Source organism: Vicia villosa, linkage group LG1 (assembly GCF_029867415.1).
Source record: "Vicia villosa cultivar HV-30 ecotype Madison, WI linkage group LG1, Vvil1.0, whole genome shotgun sequence".
NCBI classification, from domain to species: Eukaryota; Viridiplantae; Streptophyta; class Magnoliopsida; order Fabales; family Fabaceae; genus Vicia; species Vicia villosa.
The window spans coordinates 204,671,757-204,680,501 of NC_081180.1; the positions used below are offsets into that span (position 1 = coordinate 204,671,757).

General features: G+C 34.7%; 1 long non-coding RNA gene across 1 annotated transcript; it reads left to right on the forward strand.

Annotated features, from left to right (window-relative positions):
• Positions 1-491: 491 nt before the first annotated feature.
• Positions 492-3,013, forward strand: LOC131621919 (uncharacterized). Its single transcript, XR_009289698.1, has 6 exons — positions 492-689; positions 944-998; positions 1,072-1,124; positions 1,403-1,515; positions 1,609-1,722; positions 1,887-3,013. It is a non-coding gene; the product is annotated as an uncharacterized LOC131621919 (long non-coding RNA).
• The last annotated feature ends 5,732 nt before the right edge of the window (positions 3,014-8,745 follow it).

Sequence of the window (8,745 nt, forward strand, 5' to 3'; positions counted from 1 at the left end):
ATGACTTGTATCGTCTATTGGTATACTTAGCTGTTAAATAACAATTGAGGTGACTCAGGTGTCAGTGTGATTCTAGCACTGACCTAGCTAAGCACTATTGGACTTTAATATAATACTACTATGGGACTTTAGGGGTCCAAACTATGTTCAGTTACTTGTTGATATTTTTTTAAAGTCAGATAAGATTTTATCCGTAGTTTTAGCGCTTCCCTTTTTTGTTTTTGACGTGTATTCCGATGCTAGTGCAAGTGTAATTAGGGCTGAACAGGAACCGAAAAACCGGCCCAATCCGCAATATCCGAAGTCAAAAAACCGAAATGGATCAGATTTACACGGTTTTTCGGTTTAACTGGTCCAAAACACGGTTTCATATGGGCTCATATGGGCGGTCCGGTTTAAGAAGTGGAAACCGCGGGTAACCATGTCCGCCCGACTGCTGTTATTACTCCATTGTTTTAATTTAATTGTTATCCTTAAATGCTTAAGTTTTGAAGATGTAGATGAGAGAGAATGAGAAAAAATCATCTAGTGTCTTCGTTCTCTCTCCTCATGTTTCATTCCAGAAATTGTTCTGAGGCTAAACCTAACCTTACCAACCAGCGATATTGCGCCGCCGCCATTCACAACCATCAATTGCCATCTTATATCTGTCATTCGTGGTAGTCCTCTTGCGACTAATCTCCGTTTGTGTATGTATTTACCATTTTTGTTTTATTTCATGTTTTAATATTTTCATTTTTCGTTTTTAATCAAGTGTTTTATTCACTTGGTTTCATATTTTTTCCATATTCAACTTCGTCTATAATCACCTTTTCTATGTTATGAAGAACATAAATTTAGGGTTTTTAACTTTACTGAGATATGATTTTTTTTCTTGAAATAAGATTGTGATTTTGTATTCAACTTATATGCTTTGTACTTTATCCTCTCTTTTTTTTTTCAGGGGAAAACTTTGCTATGAACCTGATTAGTGGAAATTTGGGGATGAAAAATCTTAAGTAATAAAATATTTGGTTATTTATTTTGTTTAGTTTATTCAAGAATGATCTTCAATATTGGCATCTTTTGCAGGCACTGATCGTATTGTTCAATACAAGATAGCTAAATATACATTTTACCTTCTAGTAAGTGTTCCAGGAAGTGTTATATAATACAATTGTATCCTTTCGAATTGGCTATGGTGTATTGTATGTCTTTCAAATTAATTTTGTTTCTGTGTGTTGGTGTGTTATTCATCATGTTAGACTTACACATCATGATGTTTATATATTAAACATAGGTATACTTAAATCAACAACAATTTTACACATAACCTTGTAGCAAAACTTCATAATATTAACTAAAAGTATCATTGAGGATAGTTCTACAATGCTTGATTATGCCTACTCAATGTGATGTGCAGGTTGCAAAAATATATAAAAACCCAGATAGTACCACAAAGTTTCATCTTCTATAACATGATGACATAAGATAATCTTAACTTGACAGACCTTTCCTTTATGGGGCCTTCACAATGTACTTTTAAGTTCCTATTCTTTTTCTAAATGAATTTGTGCTTGGTATGGAACTTCACATTTGTTTTGTCTCTGGTGTTATTTTAAATTTTAGGCAAGACAAGCCAAAGACTTAAGAGATATTAGTGAGTGATTTAAAAGTGTTCGCCACCTTCAAGGAGGAGCTATACAAAGAAATCATCCACATGTTAATTCTTAATAATTTTAGGTAATATCTATAATAAGTAATCTAATGTTTGTATCATCTGTTGGGTGGATGGGAATGTGCATCTGAAACACAACTCAGATTGCTGGGAATTGTGATTTTGAGTTTACTATGAATGAATGATCAATAGCTTAAGTATTTACTTCATTGTTACATTAATATGACAGGAAAATGATTCAAGTATGGGGCAATGTGGGCCTAGTGGGGATACAATTGGAAGTCCTGGCAATGTTATGGGAATAGCAGAGGAAATGTTAGCAGTAAAATGTAGATTTTGTTGGTCCAAGTTTAATTTTTGGTTCGTTATTGAATTTGAAAATTTTATGTAGTAACTGTACAGTTTTATGAAAAATTTGGAAATTTTTATTGGGCCTTTATATATTATCAACCTAATAAACCGATTAACCCGTCCTGTTTTAACCCGCGACCCGTTTAGACCCAATCCGTCTAAACCAAAGTTAAAATTGGGCGGAAATGGGCCATATTAATCCATCCGCGGGTTGGGGTGGGTGTTGCTTTTGGGCCCGAACCCGCCCAACCCGGTCCGTTGTCCAGCCCTAAGTGTAATTATGCTATGCATGATTTGAACATATAGTAATATGTTTAGAGCAAAGCTGTAATAGTGTAGATGTGTAATTGTTGTTGCAAGTTGCTGAGAAAAGAATAAACCAATTTAAGAATAATAGTGTTCACGTGTAGAAAAAAATAATGTGTACAGTGATACTTGTATCTATACTGTGTTTGACAAAAAGGTTCTGTCTTGTGCCAATCAACCAATAAGAGCCGGGAGTAACAGGAAACAATATTGTTATAAATAAACCAAACAGTCTCGTTTGACCAAAATAGCTGAATTAAATGGTATAATTAGTTATTCGAAATTTGATGAAAATTTACGTGGTAGCTAAGTTTAATTAGTAGATTAACGCGATGGTGTTATTTTGTTGAAATTGTGATATTTTACGAATCGATCGAAATTGTGTGTGATTTAAATATTCTTTATAAATAAATTATAATAATGTAATAGAATTGTCAATAGAGTTGTTAGAGTTGTCAATAGAGTTGTTAGAGTTGACAATAAGTTGTCAGGGTTGTTTTGGGTTATTAAGAGTCAGACTTTTATTTGTTTTGCGTAATTTTGACATGTTTAGAGTTGTTAGTGTATGATGTCGGTGTTTGCTTTTTTGTTGAAACTTTAAAAATTCATATCTTTTGAACCGTAACTCCGTTTGAGTTTTCGTTCAAGGCGTTAGAAAGCTAGCGCAATACTCTTTTCAATAAAAATGGTCTTGAGAAATAGAATGCTAGAAATTAGAAATGGAGTAGAAATAGAAGTGAATGAAATTAATATAGTGTGATTATTAATTGGTTGATTAAATTAATAGTTGAATTAATTTCAATGTGTTTAATTGATTGGAATATAATTTGGAATTAGATCAACTATTCGGTTTGTCGGTAAATTACGATATTTTGAGAATTTATCCGTAATTGTGTTTTGCCTTGAATATGTATATTGAGAAATATATATTGCTATGCGAATGATGTTGTTTTGATATTGATTCTCTGTGGGTAGTTGGATAGCATTAATTTTAATGATTAATTTCTTGATGTTAAAAGTGTATGTTCATATATAATTGGCAAAATGAGAATTAACATGAGATAGTATGGTTACTAGTGTTAAATGGATTATGTGAATCGTAATGGATTAATTGGCCTTTTATATGTGAATAATATCTATGTGTTGTGCATGTTGTGTACAATTGGTGGATAATTCATAAAGTTGGATTATTGTGGTATGCGGTAAGTTAAAATTGAAGAGATAATCTTAATTGCATATATTGTTGTTAATTGCACATTCATAGCATAGTCGGCTTTATTGTGGAAGCGGTGAAACTGTGGGTTCACATGGTATTAGACGGTGATCCTTGAATGGAAATAGACGTAGATTACGTTGATCCTTAATTGGAAACATGCGTAGTAGCTTTGATCTTACCCGGATCGGAAGCGGCTTGGATTCTAGAGTGAATTCGGAAAGCGGTAAACTATATGTTTACATTTAGTGGCTTTGATCTTGTCCAGATCTGAAGCGTGGCTAGATTCTATATGAATCGGAAGCGGTGGAACTTGGGTCCATATTGGGTACCACATGCATAGAGTCACATTTCTTGCATTGAGTCACATTGAGGTTATGTGATATTAGTATATTTGCATTTATGTGATTGTTATGTGTACATGAGATGTGATAATTGGAATTGGTGATGTTTTGATACATAATGGGTTAAATGTGTGAATATGTGATAATGATGGATTGTGTATATATTTGGGATAATAGTATTGAATCTTTTGAGTATTATACTATTGAATTTTGTGCATACTTGAATATGTGAAATTTATTGGATGATGTCATACCCCAAAATTTGCCCTCCTCATTTCATCTTCAATGACTCAAGGTTCAAGGGTTTATTCAAGCAACATTCTCCTAATCGAGGGCCTCTCAAGTTAGGATTTGCATTTCATCAAAGGAGTTTGAATCTCTAAGGCCTCAAATGGATCTCAAGGCATATCATATGTCTCAAACCATCTCCATGTCAAAAGTCAAGCTTCAATTCAAAGGATTGCTCACTCAAATGGCTCAGACGATAAACAATCGACTATGTTGACCTAAAAGTCAACTATACTCAAAATACTGTCAAACTTCAAGACTTTTGGTCAACATCAAGTATTTGAGGTGATATCCATCATTTGATCAAAGATTGACCATGATCCATTAATAAAAAAACTCAGAAATGAACAAAGTCAAAAGGTTCAAATTAGGGTTTTTTATAGGAGAAAGTCATCTCAACTTTGACTGGCCATAACTTCTACATGGAGTATCAGAAATTTCTCACTCACAACCTATTTTTAAGGAAATTGAATCCTCTACAACTTTTTCTCTCACAAGCCAAGGCCAGAAATGCTTCATTTGGGAGATATGGTACAAAAGATTATAGGTCCTTTTCAAAAGTCAACCGAAAGCAGTTTTTGTCATAAGGCCATATCATCAAGATAAAATCTCCAAATGAAAAATATGTTCCAAAGTGGCTTGTAGAGGACATCTTAAGGTTTCCAAAAAGTCCTAGAACTCTTACATATCTTAATATTTGAGGGAGATATGCCCTGTCAAAGTTGGTCGATTTTGGAGGGAAAATGTGGAGCAAATAAGGGTTAAACTTGGATTTTTTCCAATTGGGTCTATCCTTTTGTGATCCAAACCTGGTTATGAAGTCACTAAGAAGATCCAAACTCAATCCCACGACTATTTGATTTTTATTATAATTTTAGTGAATTTTTATTCATTTTAAACATAATTTAAGTCAAAATAAGTAAAGGAAATATACAAGATTTGTTTTAGTTTTGATTTCTAATCAAGTTCAATCACATAAATGCCATAATCTCAATCTTGGATTGAATGGATGTTGGACTCAAATGATAACCTAAAATGCATCTACTATATATGGAGGAGGAGTCCTAATGATCAGGGGATTGTTTGGCCGCGGAAGAGCCATATTCTCGAGCTCCAAAATCATGGATTCAGTGGCTATGGCAGAAGAAGTTTGAAGGAGATTCAAGCCTCTTTAGGAGTCTAAAACGCACCCTCAGCCCTCTCTGAGGCGAACCCGATCCTTACCAACAGTTGAAGCATCGTATTTCATGGCCGGTGCACCTACGGTTTGCCTTATGTGTTTCGAGTTCAATTGCAATAATATAGGAATCTTAAACAAGTTTTGAATATGGATTTGTGTTTATATTGATGTTGTAAAGCTTTCTGGAAAATTAATTGGATTTTGGTTGTGGTTTGAGGGATCCACCATGGCTAGGGTTTTAAGCTTTGATTTGGGGATTTTCAAAAATAGACAAAATTAGGCCGATTTAACGATGCCATCATGTTTAGGAAATGATTTCTAATTGAACCATATAGTTATTTGGAGTTTATATTGCATATTTTACGATATTGAAATACGCAGGTATTAGCCACTAACATGTATCACATCAAAACCATGGCTAATTCGTAGCAAAGGAAAAGTCTGTGTCCAAAGGAAGAAGAAGACCAAAGGCGCGCAGATCCTATTTCAAAATTTAAATAGTTTGTATCATATATATTGTTTGGTTATTATGGTATTGATAGCGAATAATCCATGGATGAATGGTAAAGGGCGCATACCTATCACCATTAAAATGGGGGTTCGATCCCCGCGTGCGACTCACTGTTTTTTTTCTTTATTTTTCATATCAACAAGCCTGCAGATCCAGTTCCGCTCACCTGCGTGTGACTATGGTACACTTGCGAATGTCAACCATCAGATTTCCACCTATCTAGATCCAACGCATCAAGGCTAAAGATATACCATGGAGCTTCATAGGCGCGCGACACAGGATCAAAACCAGGTTTCATTTATGAGGGATAATGATAAGTTAATAATTATTTAAAACACATTCATTTATTATTCGTGATAATTGAATCTATCGATCAGAATGGTTAACAATCCTTCATTCAATTCGTTAACTATGGTGATCAAAACTATTGATCATCGCAACTAGCGGTAACATATTAAATCAGGGTTGTACGCCATTTAAAACATATCAAATCAAAACTACGGATTTTCATCACTTCGATAAGGTAATTCAAGATACCTTGCAAACAATTTCAAAACTACGATAAGGTAACTCCAAATACCTTCAAACTACTTCATATCAAATTCTAAGGCGTACAACCCTGCCCCGAACTACGTTGACTCTGATTCTAAGTATAAGATAATTTAAAAAATAAAATAATAGTATTAATATGAATTTTAAAAAAATGCATAAGAACATAACAAATGCTAAATATATATTTAAAATTTAAGTTAATATTCTAATAATTTATAATACTATTTCTAATGGGCCTAAGTCGAATTGAGTCCAAATGATTTTCTACTCAAAATACACCCCATCTTTTGAATTGAATGGTTTTTAAGAATGGGCTTAACAATTCAAGTGTTAAGTCCAATAGTTTACTAGACACCCCATTTTTAGAAATAAAACCCATGCAAAAAAATAAAGAATTCTAACAAAATAGTAATAATAAAACAAGTAGAGAAAAGTGACATATTCCAACTAGAATAGTTGGATGCTAAAAAGATAGGGCAAATTTTGGGGTATGACATGCGAGGGTCGAAAAGGAGATAAACTCACGACACGAGGGTCGGAAAGGAGATAAACTCACGACACGAGGGTCAGAAAGGAGATAAACTCACGACACGAGGGTCGGAAAGGAAACAAACTCACGACTCGAGGGTCGGAAAGGAATCAAACTCACGACTCGAGGGTCGGAAAGGAATCAACTCACGACTCGAGGGTCGGAAAGGAATGAAACTCACGAATCAAGGGTCGGAAACTCACGACTCGAGGGTCGGAAAGCAAAAGACTCACAACACAAGGGTTGGAAACTCACGACTCGAGGGTCGGAAAGCAAAGGACTCACAACACGAGGGTTGGAAACTCGCGACTCGAGGGTCGGAAAGCAAAGGACTCGATGTACACATAACAGGACTCTAGTTGAGGGATACCGATAAGCAACGTTTGAAACCTCTGGAAGAGATTTGAAACCTGCACTGAAATGCAAAGAGATGCCGCCAAAGATTGGACTTTCAGCCTCTGGTTGCTGAGGAGAACGACCCTGTCATACCCCAAATTTGTCCTACCCCTTTATTTCTAACTGGCTTTAGCTTCGCATTTCATCTGCATACCTCCATTAGGTCATTAGCATAACCCATGCATTCATTAATCAATAATATGACAAGGGATCAAGGGTCATGGAACAGGCTAAGGTTTTTCTTCAAGACAGGGTCGTATGTTGTCTTCACAAAGGTTCATAGATGAATGAAGATATAAGGACTTATATGTGGCTAACTAGTCATATGCTTGTGTTCATTATATGGTCGAGACATGATGCATCTATTTAGGATCAGGGCTCACTTATCACATGAGCTTGTTATTATTCATCAATAAAGGTAGTGGACTATTGCCTTTCATACTTTGGGGTGGAATTGCTAAGAGCGTGACCATGGTTAAAAGAGTAAACGGGTTTAAAGCAGGATCGACCTCAAATTTGTTTGTTGTTTGTCAACATGGACTGATGGATTAAAATTATGGCTTCATTGGTTGGTAGATGGATTCAAGAGATTGGTCCAAATGACCCCAGTGTTGGTAATTTGTTCAAGAGTAATCATAGTACAAAGGACATACACTGTTCAAGGCATAATTTGCAACATGGCTTCAATTTCATTCATCATTCAGAGACACCCCATTACAAAGAAAAATCAAGAACACTCTAAGTTTCAACATTCATTCATGAACCATTCAAACAATTTCCTTTCAAAAAACTCTACAATACAACGTCCATCATTTTCCAAACATTCATCCAAAGATCCATATTCTCTTTCAAGTGTCCATCATAAATAAATTGAAAAGTCCAATCCATTTTTCAAAACCCTTTCAAATTTCTATCCAATATCCATTACACAAAAGTCGAGTTACAAAAGTTCAATTACACAAATTCATATTTCCATTCAAAAGCCCATGTCTCCATTCAATACAAAAAATATTCATTACAAATATTACATCAAAGCCCAACCCCCATCACAAAATCCATATACAATTACATCATCTATCATTCAAACTCCATTACAAAATTACAACACAAAATCATAAACTCATCCTAAAACCTCCACCAAGTTGTCGAGGAACTTCGATGAGAATAATCAGTTTTTCACATGCATAATTCAGCAGCCACTTTCCTCATACTCCCTTGTTAAGAATCTGTAAAAAACGCAACAAATCTCAGGTCACACATTCATACATACATACATCATTTCATAAAAAGCCATAAACCCAAAAGAACTAAACTCCAATTCTGCATATATACTGCCGATTCAAAACCATAACAATCCATCTGTTTCAAATCATTAAGCTTTTCTACCATTCAGAACCATACCACACATAATACATCCA